General features: G+C 39.2%; 1 protein-coding gene and 1 long non-coding RNA gene across 2 annotated transcripts in view; one reads left to right on the top strand and one right to left on the bottom strand.

Annotated features, from left to right (window-relative positions):
- Positions 1-20,970, top strand: part of LOC125453891 (inactive dipeptidyl peptidase 10-like) — a 1,598,661-nt gene that overhangs the window by 206,718 nt on the left and 1,370,973 nt on the right. The gene's annotated exons all lie outside the window — the stretch shown is intronic.
- Positions 8,277-20,970, bottom strand: part of LOC125453893 (uncharacterized) — a 53,113-nt gene continuing 40,419 nt past the window's right edge. The window contains exon 3 of the long non-coding RNA XR_007247894.2: positions 8,277-8,324. This is a non-coding gene — a long non-coding RNA (uncharacterized LOC125453893). The remainder of the gene's footprint in view (positions 8,325-20,970) is intronic.

Genomic DNA, 20,970 nt, shown 5'->3' with positions numbered 1-20,970 from the left:
AATATTTAGATGCTGTTGCCAACAAATTCATGCCAGTTTCTTGAGAAGAGATAAAATTCTCCTATAATTAGTATTATCATTATATTTCTTCCTCAACATATTCCCTCAATTAGGTATTCTGTGGTGTATCCCATATGAACATGATTAATCTCATCTTTGATTTCAATTTACATGGTTTATGCTTCTGCTTGTTCTCCCCTCTTTTTTAGATTGTTATTATATTATTTCAAATTAATACATCTGCTTCTTGATTTCCTATCCTGGTCTTTTCTGATTATCGAATAACCCACAATATTTCATTCATGGTTCTATCGTTTGTGTCATCATATTTGTACTATTTTTATGGCCTCTTACAATTATTTTCATAACTGATTACTTGCTGTAGATTGTTACCTGTTTCCTTGTCATATTTTAGATGTTGCGTACACTGTTGTACGCACTATTTAATTTGCCTTAAATTCACTTTGCTTCTTTTACTATACTTTTAACAAGACTTTTATCACTTATGTTACCCCACTGCATTTGAACTCTGGCCATTTATGTTGCCTTCGGTCACATTGGCAATCTGACCTTTACTCTAATTTTCCATCATTCTATCTTCAGATTTCAGTTATTTTCACTAGATCCTTGCTCCCATCTCATTTAAGACTTTTTTGGCATCCTGTTTATCTACTCTGTTGGGAAATAAATCTCATACCAATTCAAACGCAGTACATCCTTCCTTTCTCTGTCATGATATATTTCCCCTGAAGTGATGCCATTCATCCTCTCTACCAGTCTTTCTCCAATTCATTCTCCTTTTTGATCAGCCTGTCTGTATGCTAATTAGAATGTAATTCAGGTAATAACATTGGGATTACCACCCTTGAGTTCCCTTCTTCTCGAACTCCCTCTTCTCCTCTTTTCTCTTCTCAATGCCAGCAAATCCAACATGAACCTTGATAATTGTACTTTCCTGCTCCCCCTTTCCAAATTCCTCTCTACTTACTCTACTTAAGATTTCAGAACCCTAGTTACATACTGCTCAAAAAGAATCAATTCTCAGGGGGTTTAAAATAATTTAAAGTAATTGTTTACTCTGATAAAACGAATCAGTGAAACTTCAGTGATTTGATGTCCTGACCTCTGATGAATAACCTTTAGCTGAATCAATATAATATTACTTTGAGAATTGCCAATTCTATTGACATGCCTTTTTGCTTAACATTAGTAAGGCTGCCATTACAATCAAATCTTTAAGTAGATATTCCATTATCAGTATAGACCACACTTAGCTGTTTTTTGTTAATTTTGAAAGCTTTAATATTTAGAAAATAGCTTAATAAGCAAATTTTGCTTCGGAAGATGCTGAGACATTCCAACATGTAGAAAAAGCTTGTTGTCAAGTTGAAAGTAATGCTGGTCATGCATATTTATTATTTATCCCTAATTCACCTTCTTCCTAAGAATGGAATTTCTCAAGTCACCAAAATCCTTTTGGTGATTGTATTCCTAGGTGCACGTGAAGCAAAAGTATTGATCCAATGACAATGAAGAAGAAATGAAATATGTAAAAAGCAGGATTGCCTAATTGGGTTGTGATCATGTTTCTATATTACAGCTGCATTTGTCATTGTTGTACAGGAGGGAAATACATCATTTTTACTTCTAAGGTCCTACTTCTTTCAAATTTTTCACTGTAAACATGGAATATATGCAGGATACAATATGAAAACCATTTCTGACGGATGAGGGAGGATCTGATTGAAACTTACAGAATACAAGAGACCTTGTTAGAGTGGAACTGGAGAAGATGCTTCCATGAGTGGGAGATATTAGGACCCAAGGGCACAGCCTCGGTGAGAAGGGATGATCTTTTAGAACTGAGATCGGCAGGAATTTCTTCAATCAGTCAAAGACTGGTGAATCTGTGGGATGAATTGCTGCAGGAGACCATAAAGTGTATTCAAGTGAAAGATAGAGATGTTTTGATCAGTAAGGGGTTCCAAGATAATGGGGAGAAGACTGGAGAATGGGGTTGAGGAACGTATCAGTCATGATCGAATTGTTGGACTTGATAGGCCAATTTGCCTAATTCTGCTCCTATATCTTATGTGGATTATTGTTGAAAAATTCACTCAGTGACTGGTTTCTTACAAATTGCCATTTTTTTTACTCTGCCTGATGAATTTCTAAGTAAGGTCCCCACTATAAACTGATGATAAGGGTCAGTGAGATGACAACTCTGAATTCCAGATGGTAACCCCTAACCAGGCCTAATAGGCTGGGACATTTTTTCACTGGGAGCATAGGAAGTTGAGAGGTGACCTTATAGAAATTTATAAAATCATGAGGGGCATAGAGAAGATGAATAGTAAAGGTATTTCTGATAAGATGGTGGAATTCAACACTAGCAGGCATGTTTTTAATTTGAGAGGAGAAATATTTAAAAAGGAAATGAGGGGCAACATTTTTTAAGAGAGTAGTTAATGTGAAGAATGAACTGCCAGATAAAATGGTGGACGCAGTTACAGTTACAATTTTTAAAACACATTTGGGTGAGTACATGAATTGGAATGGTTTGGAGGGATATAGGCCAAATGCAGACAAGTGGGATCAGTTTAGTTTAGGAACTTGGTTGATGTGGATGAGTTGAATGGAAGGATCTGTTTCCACGCTGTATGACTCTATGACTGCATGGGTACATGAGCAATATGACTCCTTAAGAGTCTTATTGTAAAGAACAAGTTAGAAGAATGATTTTCACCTTGCACCTGAACCAGAATGGGTCTAACATTCTTGTGGGGAGGTATGCCAAAGTTGTTGGGAAGAATTTAAACTAGCTTGGCATGGGGTGGTATTGTCATGTGACAAGTTCACTAGGGGAAGTACATTCAAAATTAGAAGAAACACCAAGCGAGTGAGGAAGGTGTAGAAATTACAAGCCAGTTAAGGCACAAAGAAGCTGGTAAAGTTGGATGATATTTATTTTAATGCAAGGAGCCTGAGGTATAAGGCAGATGAGTTGAGGGCACAAGTAGGAGCATAGTATATAATGTCTTTGCTGCCACTGAGACAAGATTGAAAGAGGGGCAGGATTGGCAGCTCAATATTCCAGGACACAGGATCTTAAGACAAGATGGTTAAGGAGGTACAGATGATGGGGTGTCACGATATTGATCAGGGAATAATTACAGGAGTAATGCAGGATGGCAAAACTAGAAACTGCTGGAGAAACTCAGCAGGTCGAGTTGCATCTGTCAGGAAAAAGTAGAGTTAACATTTCAAGGCCAATGACTCTTCATCAGTACGGAGAGATGGCATCTTAGCAGGCTCCGTCATTGAAGCCATATGGGCAGAACATTGCTGGGAGTATACAATAAGCCATTTAACAGTCAGAAAGAAATAGAACAGCAGACATTAGACAAGTTCCAGAAGTGTAAATGTAATAGGATCCTGATAGGGGATTTCAACATCTGCAACATTAACTGCAGTATTCATAATAGGAAAGGTTTATAGTGAATGGAATTCCTAAAATGTATCAAAGAGAGCTATTTAAGCCAATACATAGAAGGCCCTCCAGGAGACAGAACAAACGTATGTAAGGAAACCCAACCACTGGTTGAAGTATCAGTGGACGACCATTTTGCCAACAAAAATCATAACTGTTTGATTCTCAGTTATTCTGGGAAAGCATATGAATGAGACTGAAATCAAAGTTGAAAACTAGGGCAATGAAATGTGAGGCTGGATGAACACAGCAGGCCCAGCAGCATCCATTTGTGCTCCTGAGATGCTGCTGGGCCTGCTGTGTTCATCCAGCCTCACATTTCATTATCTTGGATTCTCCAGCATCTGCAGTTCCCATTATCACTGAAAACCAGGGCAGGCTGATTTTAAAAGGATCAGATATGATTTGGGCAGAATAGACTGCCAGCAGACACTTTGAGATAAATCTATGCTATATTAGAGGAAGACATTCAAGAAAGAAATTGAGAAAGTACAGGGCAACACATTCCAATAAACATAAAGGGTGGGTTCAACATATCCAGTAAACCCTGGATATCAAGGGACGTGTGCAGGAAAAGGAAACATGTCGCACTTATGGCAGATACCAAGGGCCTCAAAACAGCAGAAACCCTAAAGAAGTATAGAATGTGTAAGAGGAATTTAAGAAGAAAATTAGGAGAGCAGAAAGGTACATGAAAGGGTAATGACATATACATTTCATGAAAATTGTAAGTTATTTTACAAGTATATTAAGAGTAAAAGGATAATTATGGAAAATGTAGGGCCACTAGAGAGTGGCAATTTGTGTGTTAAGATCAAGGATGTAGATAGGGTTCTAACTTAATACTTTTTATTGGTATTCAATAGTGAGAGGGATGAATGGATATAAAAATCACGAAGAAGGACTGTGATATGAGTAAAGAAAGTGGCATAGACGATGAGGAGTTCAGAGTAGTCTGGCAGGCTGAAAGTTACATAGATCTCAAGAGCCTGATGAAATGTATCCCAGGTTGTTGAGGGAGGCAAGGGAGGAAATAACAGGGGCTCAGGCAATTATTTTCAATTCCCCTCTGGCCACAAGAAAGCTATCAAAGGACTGGAACACAGCTGATGCACTTACATTATTCAACAAGAGAGAAAGGAATAAATCAGGAAACCGTAGGCGAGTAAGTCTAACCTCAGTGGCAGGGAAACTACTTGAAGTGATTCCAAGTGATAGATTTAATCTACATTTATTGAGGTAAGAATTAGTCAGGGATAGTGAGCCTAGTTTTGTTAAAACGAGGTCATGTCTGACCAGCTTGATTGAGTTTTTCAAAGAGGTGACCAAGTATTTAGCTCACTGGACTTGAGCAAGCTTTTTGATAAGATCCCCCATAGAAGCCTGATTGCATAGGTAAAAACCTATGGGATCCACGTGAATTTGGCAAATCGGATCCAGAATTGGCTGAGTGGCAGAGAGCAGAGTGGTTGTAGAGAGAGCCTTTGTGTCTGGAAGTCTAAGCGTGGTGGGGCCTGCAGGGGTCAGTGTTGGTGCCTTTGCCAAAAGTGCTATATATAAACAATTATACCTAATTTTAGGAGTGTTGACCAGTAAGCTTGCAGGTGATATAAGAATTGGTGAGATGGTATGCAGTGAAAAAGATAACCTTAGATTACACAACAATGTAGACAGACTGGTCAGATGGGCTGATCAGTGGCAAACAGAAAGCAACCCAGATAAATGTGAGCTGGTGCATTTGGGCAGAACAAACAATGCAAGGGAATAATATAATGAATGTTAAGACCCTTTGAAACACCAAGGATCAGAGGGTCCTGAAAAAAGCACAAAATCAGAAATTGCTGGAGAAATTCAGCAAGTCCGGCAGCATCCTTGGAAAGAAAGAGTGTGTTAAAGTTTGCAACCCAGTTACTCTTCTTTAGAACTGAGCAATGTTGAAACTTTAACTCTGTTTTGTCTCTAAAAAATTCTGCTTTTTGTTTGCTTCAGATCTCCAGTATCTGGAGTTCTTTGTTTCATATTATATCAGAAGGTCCTTGGTGTGCATGTCCACTGGTCCTTTAATGCAGCAGGACTGTTATACAAGATGGTTAAGAAAGCGTATGGGATATTTGTCTTTATTATCTGAGACATAGTATTTAAGGGCGGGGAGGTTATGCTGAAACTTTATGAAACGTGATTACGCCGCAGTTACAGTATAATGTGCAGTTCTGGAATCCACATTATATATGAGGGATGTGATTGCCCTGGAGAGCATGTAGAGAGGTTTATCAGGTTGTTCCCAGAGCTGGAGAATTCTAGTGATGAAGAACGATTGAATAGATTAGGGCTGCTTTCTTTGGAGCAGAGGAGACTGAGAAGGAAGATGATTGAGATGTATAAAATTACGAGGGAAGTAGATAAGGTAGACGGTAAGGGGCCTGTTTCCTTCATTAAAAATCAGTAAGATAACGGAGAGGAGTTTTAGAGGGAATATGAGGAAAACTCATTTCACTGGACAGACAATGGAAATCTGGAACTCACTGCCCGTGTACAGTCGGAAATTCTCATAAAAATTAGGTAGTATATATACTATATCCAACAATGGGCCAAGTGCTAGAAAATGAGGTTAGAATAGTTAGATGCTTATTTTTGACTGACAGACTTGACGGGCAGAGGGGACTTTTTCTATGCTAAAGACCTCTACGACTCTATGGCAGCAAAAGAGTAAAAGGGGTTAGCGTCACAGATGCTACAACTCTCCTTAAGATCTGTGCCTGTCACTTTGATCATGACAAATATGCTTAACCTTTGGAGCATAGAATCATTTCAGGCAATCATAAGCCATCTCTAACCAAAAATTCAGCAATGTATGGTCTTTGTTTTTAGGATAACTGGATAATTGCATTCTAGCAAATGTTACTGAAAGGATAAGGGAAAACTACCAATATCCCTGCTTTCTCCTCCACTCTCTGCAGTCAATGAGCTTTTAGGAAGAAGATTCATATGCTTAATGTTCAATTTGAATAACCACAGTAAACTTTTGATGGTTTTAATAAAGGTTTACTTTAGTGCTCACCCAAAATCTAATATTAACATTCACTCACAATCACACAAACACACTCTAAAAATGAACAGTACAAAATAATTGTATACTTGCAATTTACAAGCAAAAGAATAATTCTATTTAGCATGACTGTTTTGTTCTAGAAAACACACATTGCAGGCCAAGTTGAAGAAAATACTCAGCTGTAGTTTGAGTGAATTCAGCAGCAAAAGTGATATGCCAAAGATGTTGCAAGATTCTCATGAAGAGATTAATTTTCTGTAGGTCATGGAGCTACTTGGTTAGGTTTTGTACGAGGTGTTAGTTCACTGTATTGGTGTCTCTAAAATGGAAGAAAATTGAATACTATTTGATATTACAGTCTTAAGTTTTAAAGGCAGCAGTCATAGAGATATTGAGACGGACAGCACAGAAACAAACCCGTTGGTCCAACTTGTCAATGCTGTCAAGATATTCTAAATTAATCTAGCTCCATTTTCCAGTATTTGACCAATATCCCTCTAAACCCTTCGTATTCAAAAACTCATTCAGATGCCTTTTAGATTTTGTGATTGTACCAGGCTCCAGCGTCTCCTCTAGCAGCTCATTCCATATATGCACCACCATCTGCGTGAAACATTTGTCCCTTAGGTCCCTTTTAAATCTTTCCCTTCTCATCTTAAACCTGTGCCCTCTAATCTTAGACATCTTTACCCTCAGTAAAAAACTTTAGCTATTCATCCTATTCATGTCTCACATGATTTTATGAACATTTATCCCCTCATCCTCCGATGTTCCACAGAAAATATCCGCAGCCTATTGAGCCTCTCCCTACAGCTCAAGCCCTCCAACCCTGGCAACATCCTTGTAAATCTTTTCTTTTAAGTTTCACGACAAATTTCCTACAGTAGGGAGACCAGAACTGAATGCAGTATTCCAAAAGTGGTCCAACCGATGTGTCGTACAGTCGCAAAATGACATTCCAGCTCCTACACTCAATGCACTGACCAATTTATCCTTCCTGCTGCTATTGTCTTTATTGCAGTTATTTGGCATGGGACTCCTTATAATTTTAAGTGCCTTTCCCAGATATGGCAATTCTCATAGCTTGATTTGCCACATCTTGATTAATTGCTTTGAGATATTCACCCCAAGCAATTTGAGACAATCACCTTTTTTGTTTCTGAAGAATCCCTTTCATTTCAGGAATGTCTTCTGATGGTTTTAAGGTAGGTGTAGTTGATAGACCTTTTAATCTGAAATGTATCATTTTGTCCTTTTGAGGTGGTTAGGCAGAAAGAGATCAGATAGGTCATCTGACCTTCAGCCACCATATCCTTGGTTCATTCTCTGCTCATTTATGAAAAAAAAGCAACATTCAAAAATCCACATTTAATAAAGTTCATGGCATTGAAAGTTAGGAACATAATATATCTTTACTGACCATAGCACAAGGCAGCAATGTGACAGGAACATCTAGTAATGTGGCTTAACTGCTTTGTAAGGTTCAGAGCTCAGAAGATTAATGATACATTACTCTGCAAACATTTACAGTTATTCCTCACCAGGAAGGCCATCTGCTCATACTACATGCAGGCAAGGCAAGATAGTAATTCACACAAAATCCATTCAGTTGCACAATTATATTTTGATTAATCAATATGATAATATGAAAAGGTTCTTAAAAATCAATGCAAAATTTTCATCCTTTTGTTATCCTTTCAAATTCAACTTACCTTGCATTTCCAAGTACATGTTAATGGACTGTTTGAGGTGGCATGGCCTCAGCTCTTTTGAATGTCATCCAAACTGCAAGGGAAAAAATGTCACAATGAGATGCATACCCGTACAAAATTTTGATTTAAGAAGCTGTGTTTGTTGTTAGATTAGGAACAGCTTTGAAGAATGCAGCCTGGTGTACATAGTCCAATTTTCTGGTCACCATCATTGTTGTGGGTTAGACTGTACGTGTCTCTCATAGGCATCCCAAAGATCCATAACATCTGCATGTAGCATTGGTGTGTACTCTCTTTTTCCCTTCCTTTCTGAACTTTTTCCCAGGTTACATGGGATCGCCTCAAAGCTGGACCCAGGCTGGGTACAGCACCAATACCTATTGGTTTTCCTGCAAAAGTCAAAAATGCATGACAACAATGACAATATTCTGTTTTAGTAGGTTCATATGATAAAATGGACAAGTGATTAATTTAATGAATGGATACAAAACAACAAAGATTAGTAGCCCCGACTGAAATATAATATGATCTTTCAACATGAAAATAAATTTGATGCATCCTTTCTTAAGTAATGAGATCTATGTATATAGCAATGAATTACATATACATATGTGAAACATTGAAACACAATTACCTGTGGTAAAATGGTCCAAAACTTTTTATTTTTAATTATGCATGTTATAAAGTATTCACCTAGAAAATTGTTATGCACTTCCAGTTGCTTTGTGATGAGCTAGATTAAATCCCTTCTGTGTTTCAGTATTGTTAGTATAATGGCAAGCCAATTCATTTAATTGTGACAGCAGTGCTAGTTACGTGATTGAATTTAATTGTCAGGGTTCAGTTGGTGAGTTCTAAATACCTCTGACACCAGGAGTCCCTTCTCATTAACAGCACCGTCTAGGCTGTCAGCGGAGTACCTAGCTGCCTGTAAGTAATTCCATTCTTAATGACGCAACCTGGTTCAGCTTTATAAACAAGAAGTAATCGATCAGATTTTCTGAGATTTACAAACCTTGAAGTTCTCTTTGAATTTAGTAGTATTCTCTTAACTCCAATTGCCAATTTTTGAATCAATAGTTAATTAATTTTACTAGAATGATGGAATACCCAGTTTGAGAAAGGAATGTTTTTGGTCACAATAATTATGTGAATTCCTTTAGTAACCTTTGAGTGAATGGAAACCATTTAAAGATTACAGTTCCATTGATGTCAATAGATGTTTAGCATTGCACGCAGATAGACTAGCCAATTACATCAAAAAAAAGATGAAAACACCATTACGCTCAACGGGTCAGACTGCTACTGTATAGATACAAACTTAAATCAATCAATACTTCAGATATTAGATACCAAATGACCATTGATTCACTAACTGCTCTTTCTTCAGAGATACTGCCTGACCTTCTAAATATTTTGTGATTATTCTACTCTAGTTTTCAAGGTTATGATTTTGTTTTCCTTTCCAGTGTCTCACGTATGGTTGTCAATCTTCCAGTTTAACGTGGAGTTTCCAGAAATAGAATAAATCTCTGGAAATCTGTCACAGACCATATGGTGGAATAAGTTACAGTGGTGTTAATGTAAATTGAACAAATTTGGTTATTGGCTATGAAAATCTTGGAGTTGGGGACAAAAGTAATAACAGCTGTTTGACTGACAGTCAAGATTCAACCACTTACAGAACAGACAGCCCAAATGATTGCTCACTTTCCAATCATCACGGGAACACTAGATATCAGGAGGGTGAAGATATGAGGTGGTCAATGGCAGTGTTGTGGAGAGATGGGTGGTTAGAGATGGAAAGTCATGTAATTAAACTTCCTAAAATGTGTTCCTTGTCAACAGCCCCAGTTGAGGAAGCAAAATACACAAAGCACATATGTCCATTAGCAACTCCAGGAATAATTTACATTTATGTAGCAACATTAATGTGAGCAGTCTGCTGGGTGACCATTGCTGAGAACTCAACACCCAAGTCTATTTAATATTTAGGAATGCTGAGCAAAACATAAAAAGAAAATGTGGTGGTATTGTAAGTAAAATATGACATTAATGAAATAATGATAAAGGATATTGGTACAGTTTAAATTTGAAACAAGGTTAGATGGAATGATTAAGCAAAAAGGGGAGGAAAATAATAGTGGGAGTAGTTTATATGCCTCCAGGCATTGGTGGTGAGCTGTGGGGTTGCATTCGACAGGAAATTATAGGTGCATGCAACAAGGATGTTACAGTAATGTTTGAGTCCCCCAATCTGTATTTTGACTATAAGAAACACATTTAGAATAATAATGGTGAATGAATTCTTGTGTGTGCATCAAATGGAGTTTTAGACCACTGCTGTGTGGACATGAGGAGGAAGTTTGTTTACACATAGTGCAGTTTGTATGTGGAATGAACTGCCAGAGAAAGTGACGGATACAGGTATAGTTACAATGTTTAAAAGACATTTGGATAAGTTCATAAATAAGAACAGTCTGGAGGGATATGGGCCAAGAGCAGGCAAGTGGGACTAGTTTAGTTTGGAAACTTTGTCAGTGTGGACTGGTTGGACCAGAGGGTCTTTTTCCATGTTGTATGACTATGACTCTATGATCAAAATAGAGGCAAGATATCCCAGATTTGTTTTTATGCAATGAGAAGGGGTAAATTAAACATCATGTTTTGAGAGGCCCTTAGGGAAAATGATCATGGTAGAATTCTATAATAGGAATGAAAATGAAGAAGTCCAATCCAAAACAAGGATCTGAATGTCAAATAAAGGAAATTATGAAGGAATGAGGGGTGAGTTGACTGCGGCAGAAAGCATAACTTCATTGAGGGGCATGAGAGTGGATATGTAATGGTTAATAATTAAAGAACAAATCCATGTATTACTGATGTTATGCATTCCTTTTGGGAGAAAGAACATGAGTGGCTTAATTAAGGTTAATTAAAGGAATTAATGGTGGTACGAAATCCAAAGAGGAGCTGTATAAAATTGTTCAAAAAAGTGATAAGATCGAAGACTGGAAATAATTTAGAGTTCAGCAAAGGATAATAAAAAAGTTGGTTAAATGGACAACTTGCAAAGTATGTCAATGTAAACTGTCCCACCCTTTATTAATATGTAAAAAAACACAAGATGGGTGAAGATAAAGGTAAGCCACTAACAGAGTTGGGAGAATTGATAATGGAGAACAAGGAAATGGCAAAGCATTCAAATAAATTACTGGCAAAGCATTTAAAAAATGACCCTAGTCCTCAGCAGTTAGGCAAGCCCCAGTCTTCAGCAGTGGCCAATTCATGAAACAAAGAGGCCGTGGAATGAACAAAAAATGATATTTGTTTTAAATTTGTCTTTTATTCATATATATAATTTATGTAATTAAATGGCACTGTTTTTACGGCAATGTTTACAAATTTTACTGTATTTTCCCAAATCTAAGGAAATCTTTCTTTCTTTCTTTCTTTCTTTCTTTCTTTCTCTCTTTCTCTCTTTCGTTCTTTCTTTCTTTCTCTTTCTTTCTCTCTTTCTCTCTTTCTTTCCTTCTTTCTTTCTTTCTTTCTTCACGTGAATATAATGAATTATAATTTAGTGATAATTCCATTTTCTCCAGCCTCTAGATCCCAATAAATTATAAAAAAGAATCCTTTTCTAGTTGGTGAATCCGCATAATTGCATGACGATTTTAAGTGCTGGATTTATTGGAATTTCACTCAGAATTTCAAAACTATTAAAATTATATTAGAAATGATGTCTGTTCCTTAGGTTTTACAAGTGCTGTCTTCCACTTGGCATGTTTAACTATGGTTTCATAGGCTCTTTTAGTTGAAAGTAAAAGATGTCAAGACACTATTTAAAGAAGGGGACAGAGATTCTCCTCATGTCCTATCCAACACTTAATGATCAACCAAGATACTAAAGTATAACAGATTATTAAATTTATCATGTTGCTATTTGTTGGTTTTTGCTGTGCACAAATTGATTACTATACTTCCTGAATTACAAAAAATGCTATTCTTCAACAGTATTTAATTGGATGTTAAGCACTTTGGTGCGTACTGAAGTTGTAATGGGTTCTGTATAAATGTAATTTTTCTTTATTTCATTAAAGAACATATTTGAACAGCTTCCAATTGACGTGACATCACTATTTGGTTTATTGGTTTAGTGCAGTAAACATACCAGGTGTGTCATTTAAAAATGATGTCAACATGGCTGGCAGGAGATGAGCAGGCTTTTGAGCTGTGTCAATTTGAAGAGGCTGTGCAAATTTTCACAATGAGGTCTAATTTAAACAATTGATGAGTTGCCAATGAAAATTCGCACTCTATCGGCAGCTTGCCATTTCAGAGGGTGAGAAATGTACTGCAACGTGCTGTACTTAAAGGTTGGCAGTGGCACTTTAGAGTACAGAGTGTTTTATCATGGGACACCACCATCAGCCACTGTAAAAATGCTTTGAACAAAATCAAAGTTCTTTGAAGCAATGCTTGATTGAATATATTGTTTCTTCTTCCTCATAAATACTGAATGGATATCAATCAAATCAGTCAACAGAGTCAAGAGATGTGCTAGAAAATATTCAGCATCGCCAGTAATATTTTTAGGATCTTGCCACAGTGCAAAAAAAGAATTGCAATGATCCTATCAAGTCTGGTAAAGTAAGAGTCCCCTTCACATCCCACATTCTCTATAAAGCTCTTATTTTGGGGAGAATTTGTCAGTTCTTCCCCTTCCTGTTTCCCATTGTTCTCCTAAGTCAGCAAAGATTCTCCTTCCTTTCTGCTCACATACACCTTTAAAATCTGTTACTATCCTCACTCTACTCTCTTAATTTCACTGCTATTTCTTCCCGTTTCACATTGAAAAACCTTCGGCAGGCAAATACATGTCCATCTGCGCAGTGGAATCTGGCAAACACCAGGAGGAGCTCCTGCTACATTAGAGACACCAAGCAATAGAAAAGGCTGCTCTAACTGTGTTGGAAGTCAGCAAGGGGTGCATTGTCAGTCAACAATGCTTGAGTGAGACACAGCCTTACAATAGGAGTGATAAGTTATGGTAAGCCTTTCACAAGTTTAAATATCAAGTAAAGAACAGGTTCTGGCAAAGAATGATTAACCTTCAAAAAAAGTTACATCGGTTCGTGAAATAGAGAGCTGCCTGGTTGTGGCAGTTATATGTTAAGTCTTCAAGTGTCTGAATTGCTTCCGCTTCCTGGATAACACCTTCTTCCTTGGTATAGCCCAGATGAAAAGCATTGTTTTAATACCTCAGCCATGTCTGAATCCTCTTTTTGGCCCCGAACAAGTCTAATTCCTCACTTTACCAAACTTTTTGTTTTTATGCGCCAGTAGAAAACTTGGAATTTCTTTTTATGTTAGTTGCCACACCTTTTGCAATTGTCTCTTAGTTTCTTTACTAGTTTTCTTTCAATTTCCTCTGAATGTACTGTTTTTATCTCCTACCTAGTTCTCAATTGTGTTATTTACCTGTCATTAACCTGTCATAAATAAAACACATTCTTCACCTTAGAGATAATGGGAGCTGCAGATGCTGGAGAATCCAAGATAATAAAATGTGAGGCTGGATGAACACAGCAGGCCAAGCAGCATCTCAGGAGCACAAAAGCCGACGTTTCGGGTTATTTACCTGTCATTAACCTGTCATAAATAAAACACATTCTTCACCTTAGAGATAATGGGAACTGCAGATGCTGGAGAATCCAAGATAACAAAGTGTGAATCTGGATGAACACAACAGGCCAAGCAGCATCTTAGGAGCAGAGATAATGGGAACTGCAGATGCTGGAGAATTCCAAGATAATAAAATGTGAGGCTGGATGAACACAGCAGGCCAAGGTCTAGGCCCGAAACGTCGGCTTTTGTGCTCCTGAGATGCTGCTTGGCCTGCTGTGTTCATCCAGCCTCACATTTTATCATCTTAGGAGCACATTGTTTCCCCAAATGTTACCCCTTCATGGTATTATATTTGAGCTATCTCTTCTCTCAAAGCAGCTCATTTCTCAGTGGGGGAGGTGGCAGTGTAATGTAATGTAACTGCACTAGTTTCCAAAAATCCAGATTAATGTGCTGAGCATGTGAGTTTGAATCCCAACATGGTAGATGGTGATATTTGAATACAATATTGAAAAATCTAAGATTAAAAAAAGGCTAGTCTAATGGTGACAATTCGGTGCGGCTTGGGGTGGGAGGAAGGGATGGGTGAGAGGAAGAACAGGTTAGGGAGGCAGAGACAGGTTGGACTGGTTTTGGGATGCAGTGGGTGGAGGGGAAGAGCTGGGCTGGTTGTGTGGTGCAGTGGGGGGAGGGGACGAACTTGGCTGGTTTAGGGATGCGGTGGGGGAAGGGGAGATTTTGAAGCTGGTGAAGTCCACATTGATGCCATTGGGCTGCAGGGTTCCCAAGTGGAATATGAGTTGCTGTTCCTGCAACCTTCGGGTGGCATCATTGTGGCACTGCAGGAGGCCCATATTGGACATGTCATCAAAAGAATGGGAGGGGGAATTGAAATGGTTCGCAACCGGGAGGTGCAGTTGTTTATTGCGAACCGAGCGGAGGTGTTCTGCAAAGCGGTCCCCAAGCCTCCGCTTGGTTTCCCCAATGTAGAGGAAGCCACACCGGGTACAGTGGATGCAGTAAACCACATTGGCAGATGTGCAGGTGAACCTCTGCTTAATGTGGAATGTCATCTTGGGGCCTGGGATAGGGGTGAGGGAGGAGGTGTGGGGGTAAGTGTAGCATTTCCTGCGGTTGCAGGGGAAGGTGCTGGGTGTGGTGGGGTTGGAGGGCAGTGTGGAGCGAACAAGGGAGTCACGGAGAGAGTGGTCTCTCCGGAAAGCAGACAAGGGGTGGGGATGGAAAAATGTCTTGGGTGGTGGGGTCGGATTGTAGATGGCGAATGGACCCCACCACCCAAGACACTTCCGCCATCTACAATCCGCTTGTAACTGATGTCCATTTCAAGCCCACCGACTCCCACAGCTACCTAGAATACACCTACTCCCACCCACCCTCCTGCAAAAATTCCATCCCCTATTCCCAATTCCTCCGCCTCTGCCACATCTGCTCCCACGTTGAGGCATTCCACTCCCGCACATCCCAGGTGTCCAAGGTCTTCAAGGACCGCAACTTTCCCCCCACAGTGGTCGAGAACACCCTTGGCCACGTCTCCCACATTTCCCGCAACACATCCCTCACACCCCACCCCAGCCACAACTGCCCAAAGAGGATCCCCCTCGTTCTCACACGCCACACCACCAACCTCTTGATACAACGTATCATCCTCTGACACTTCCGCCATTTACAATCCGACCCCACCACCCAAGACATTTTTCCATCCCCACCCCTGTCTGCTTTCCGGAGCAACCACTCTCTCCGCGACTCCCTTGTTCGCTCCACACTGCCCTCCAACCCCACCACACCCGGCATCTTCCCCTGCAACCGCAGGAAATGCTACACTTACCCCCACACCTCCTCCCTCACCCCTATCCCAGGGCCCAAGATGACTTTCCACATTAAGCAGAAGTTCACCTGCACATCTGCCAATGTGGTATACTGCATCCACTGTACCTGGTGTGGCTTCCTCTACATTGGGGAAACCAAGCGGAGGCTTGGGGACCGCTTTGCAGAACACCTCCCCTCGGTTCGCAATAAACAACTGCACCTCCCAGTCGCAAACCATTTCCACTCCCCCTCCCATTCTTTAGATGACATGTCCATCATGGGCCTCCTGCAGTGCCACAATGATGCCACCCGAAGGTTGCAGGAACAGCAACTCATATGTGGACATCACAAGCTTCAAAATCTCCCCTTCCCCCACCGCATCCCTAAACCAGCCCAGTTTATCCCCTCCCCCCACTGCACCACACAACCAGCCCAGCTCTTCCCCTCCACCCACTGCATCCCAAAACCAGTCCAACCTGTCTCTGCCTCCCTAACCTGTTCTTCCTCTCACCCATCCCTTCCTCCCACCCCAAGCCGCACCCCCATCTCCTACCTACTAACCTCATCCTACCTCCTTGACATGTCCATCTTCCCTGGACTGACCTATCCCCTCCCTATCTCCCCACCTATACTCTCTCCACCTATCTTCTTTTCTCTCCATCTTTGGTCCGCCTCCCCCTCTCTCCCTATTTATTCCAGAACCCTCACCCCATCCCCCTCTCTGCTGAAGGGTCTAGGCCCGAAATGTCAGCTTTTGTGCTCCTGAGATGCTGCTTGGCCTGCTGTGTTCATCCAGCTCCACACTTTGTTATCTTGGATTCTCCAGCATCTGAAGAAATTCTGCAATCCCTACCTGGTCTGACCTAAAAGTGATTCCAGACACAGAAATATGTTTGGAGTCTCGCCTCTGGGAAATTAGGGAAGGACAATAAATGCTGGCCTCGCCAGTCATGCCCAGATCTAACTAATAATTTTTTTAAAAGTTATAATAATTTCCTACCAATCTTTAATTCCAATTTATCTTGACAAAGGGCAGAAGATACATGGGAATACTATCACTTTCAGCTTATCCTCCAAACCACACCTGGAACTATATCACCATTCCTTTAGTGTTGTTGGGTCAACATCTTGGAGTTTCCTCCCTGAGAGCATTGCGGGTTTAGCAATAGCACATGGACTACAGCAGTTCAAGAAGCCAATCCACCATCACCTTCTCATAAGTAACTAAGTGTAGGCAATAAATATCCACTTCCCATTAGTGAGTAAAAGAAAATCTGTAGGAACATGACGACAAGAGTAAGTCATTCAGCCCATTGAGCCTTTTCCAACATTCAGTACAATCTTATCCAAATGAACACTTCAAAGAGCTTTACCTAACGCATCCCCATAACCCTGTATGCCAACAGTAATTAGAAATCTGTCAATCTCTAACTTAAATTTATACAGAGACAGAGCTTTCACATCCCTTTTGTGGTAGAGTATTCCAAAGGTTTGCAACTATCTGAATAAAAAAAAAGTTCTCCTCATATCTGACCTCAGCAGCATTACCTTTATTTTAAATTGTATCCACCAGTTCTAAGCTCCCCAACTAGGGGAAGCACCTTACTGGTATCTATCCTGACTATCCCTTTAAGTGTTTTGTAAGTTTAACATGACCACTCTTCAAAACTATGGGGAAAAGAGACCTAGTTTGCCCATTTTCTCTTCACACCAAACCAGGAACAAGTCTGGTGAACTTCCGAATTCACTGAATGTGGCTTTCACCTAATGAATTATTATTAATCTGGATTGCTCCTTGTCCTTTTCGATAATCAATCAAATCCTTGTGGTACGTTGATCTCTGGCACCTTAATATTTCACTACATACACTTGATTCACTTGATTTACGTTATTCTGAAGATTCAGGTCCAGTGGTGCCTCCCATCTCTTTGGACTGGAAACTTACTGATATAGTATTAAAGGTGAAAAATTTCCTGAATGCACTCCAGGAACTCTTGTCCTCCACTGTCCTGTATACTACTGTTATCTCAGATAATTAAAATCCCTATGAAACCTACTTTATAATTTTTGCGCCTTTCTGTAATTTCCTTGCAAATTTGTTCCCCTACATCCTATGCACTCGTTTGTGGCCTAAGATTACTGCAAGTAATTCAATGTAAACATTTTAGTTTCTCAACTTTAGCCAAATAGATTCTGTCCTTGAGCCCTCTGGAATATCCTTTCTCTCTGGTATAATATTTTCCCTAATAAATACTGCCCCCTTTCTTCCTTTCTTATCTCTCCTGAAGCTAGGTCTCTTTTTTAGTTGCAACATCATATATGTGTGTGTGTGGTAATCTGCGCCTGTAGCTCACTAATCTTATTGCCAAATGCTATGTATTCACACTCATGCACTTTTACCCTAATTTAGACATTGTTAGTATCTCAATTACTCTGAAGCCAGCTTATTATTTCTGACTCTAATGCTATCTGTCCCAGTATTCTGTGCCCCTTGGTCTTTTTTAAAATTTTCTTGGGATGTCACATTTACGAGTACGGCCAGCTATTGTTACCTAAAACAAACTGCTCATTAACCTGAGGAGAAAGGGCAGTAGGAAAGTTTACCACATTTTTTTGGGCCCTGACCAGATATTGTTTGCTTCTTTAAAGGACATTAGCCAGCCAATAACAATTCAACCTCTTATGAAATCTGATTTTAAAGATCCAGAGCAACAACGTTTCAGTAATCTATAGTAGCCATTAAAGAAGTCTAAGGATTCTCCTAAACCCAGAACTGTTCAGTTAAGTTTTGCCCTGTTAAGATTTACATTTCGTCTTGGGTTAAAGCAGTGATCAAACATGTCAAATGTTTTTGAAATATATCTGTGCCTTCATTTACAATCTTAACAATTAATAATTTCATCTGATGTTGACCTACCAATTACAATAGTGCATTTGCTTGTCCAGATTGAGATTTAGTATTTAATTTTGAAGCAATTCTGCATCTAAGAATTCCAATCATATATCCTTTAAGGTTAATTTCTGACATTATATCTTGATGGAAGCATGATTTCCCTTGCCATTTCAACATAATAGGATATTTAATTTTATTACTTTGGATCTGTTTTAAGTTGATATGATCTCAATGCCATTTGTCCCAAATAGCCTCAAAGATTAAGTAATTCTATAGCAGATGCAGGCTGATTGTTTTACAGCTTGCATTCGAGCAAAATATCAAGCTAAGTTCATTAGGATGTCCAGCAAAATGAATAAAGAAACAATGTGATTATCAATTTCCTTTCTCAAATCCTTAGTTATCTTTTTTAAAGGAAAGTGCTGTCCAATATTAATGTCTTTTAGTGCGGCCTTCTCCTTTCTTAGCAACTCTCTACCTGTGTGTTACTTCTGTCCTTGATATTTAATGTTGAGGCAATGCTATACCTGAAGAACTGTCTTCACAAAGCCCAATGTTGTGTTCTCTTACCTTGGAGATGCAACAACATCTTATATCTTTTTTTTCAATTTTATAGTTCTATGATTATTAATGTTATTACTGTGATGATGGTTTGAGCCTATATCATCACAATTTTGTTTTTATTTAATACGTTCCTTAATCTTGTATTTTTATATTCAAAATTTTAAATTTTAAATTAAATTCCTATACAGCATATTAGACTGCCAGTAGGACTCCCTTTATTTCCTGGTATTTTCTTAGAACTCTGCACCACTACATTGTTGTATTAAATTTTCCAGTAAAGATTTAAATTGTATTAAGTGGGTGTCCAGGAGTGATTTACAGTTTTTAAACTTTTCAAATGTTTCTTTGTAAGCCTGTAGCTTTGAAATGCTGACTTTAGTTTTCCATTTTTTTCATGCTCAAAACGGTGATAGATCATCTGTTCTAAGGTTTGTGTGCCTACTACTGACAAGAATGTGTTTTGCTGCTTCTTCCTGGGTAAAATGGACATTTTGAATTAGCTTTATTTTCCTTATTATCAGATGTACTCAAATGATTACAGTTACAAGCCACCACGTATGGTGCCATCTTAGGTGCAAGGTACCGAGGTGCAGATTCTTCAGTACGAATTCTTCGGAAAAGAAAACTAAATAAATAAAATATCTAGTATTACAGATGTAGGAATAAATTAGAAATGAGAAAAATATAAGCACAGAACAATAGTGCTTCTAACACAGTCCACGCTGGCCCCTAGCTTCCTGTCCTCATCGGGTGTTTGATTTCAGACCACTCCAGACTTCACGTTGACGCTCTTGAGGCCAGGAGACCACTCTAGAATCATCTTGGAAGTCCACACTGAGGTTACACCTCATTACCATTCTTACCATTCATAGTCTACAATTCCAAGCACTTTCTTCCATGCCTCTTTTAAAATTAGCTCTCTAACTACAGCATTTATAAAACTTCCTAACAAAATCATGTTTGAGACACACTTGCTCTTTCCTGAATTTTCTTTTGTTGCTATATTCTTCTGTTTGATTTCTTTAAATTTCCTCTCATTTTTGCTCTAAATTTACTCTTGAAATAAATTCCAAGGCCCTCCTGATTCTATAGCCCCAATGTACATTTACTTTCTTGTCCTTTCACTGATTCTTGCACCTGTGCTTGTCGATGATAGCATTGCTCATTGTGACAGATGAGATCTTCCTTTGCCTTTCTTTGTAGTTTTTGTGCATTTCTTCATAAAGTTATTCCCATTTCCCTTAGGTACATCTAGCTTTAGCTCTTCTAACCTTGACTTGCACATCACAGAGCCACCTTCATGAAAGACTCTGTATTTTCTAAGTGTGGCAGGATTTTCTATTTTTACCAAGCCCACACTCTTGCCCCACAGCTTGTTAATAGTTTCATAACACAATTGCTTGAGTGTTGAGCTTGCCCTTCTGCTATTTCCATGCTGCTGCTGTCTCTCTCTCTCTGTCAGTGATCCTGTTTCAGCTGCTGACTGACTGCCTTTGACTCTTTAAAGCAATGTTGGTTTTAAAGTGGCAGACTGACCTGACGAAAATACCTTACATTTTGTGTCTTCTCCTCAGGATTGAGATCAGATCTGCACTGATGCTACTATGCGGTATTTTCACGGATGACCATTGTTGACATCTTGCAGTAATTTCCAACTTTACCAAAATATGATACAATGTAAGAATTATTTGAGGTAGTTTGCTGCCATTGATCTTCCTTCACCTTTGCTTTGTCTCAGACCTATCCAGTGACTAGTGGGAGAGGACGAACCACTGTAGAGCATCCATAGAAGTGGCACCATTCCTAG

This window comes from Stegostoma tigrinum, chromosome 7 (assembly GCF_030684315.1).
Source record: "Stegostoma tigrinum isolate sSteTig4 chromosome 7, sSteTig4.hap1, whole genome shotgun sequence".
In the NCBI taxonomy this organism is placed as follows: domain Eukaryota; kingdom Metazoa; phylum Chordata; class Chondrichthyes; order Orectolobiformes; family Stegostomatidae; genus Stegostoma; species Stegostoma tigrinum.
Note: the sequence above shows the minus strand (reverse complement) of the source record. Positions and strands in the feature narration are given on the sequence as shown.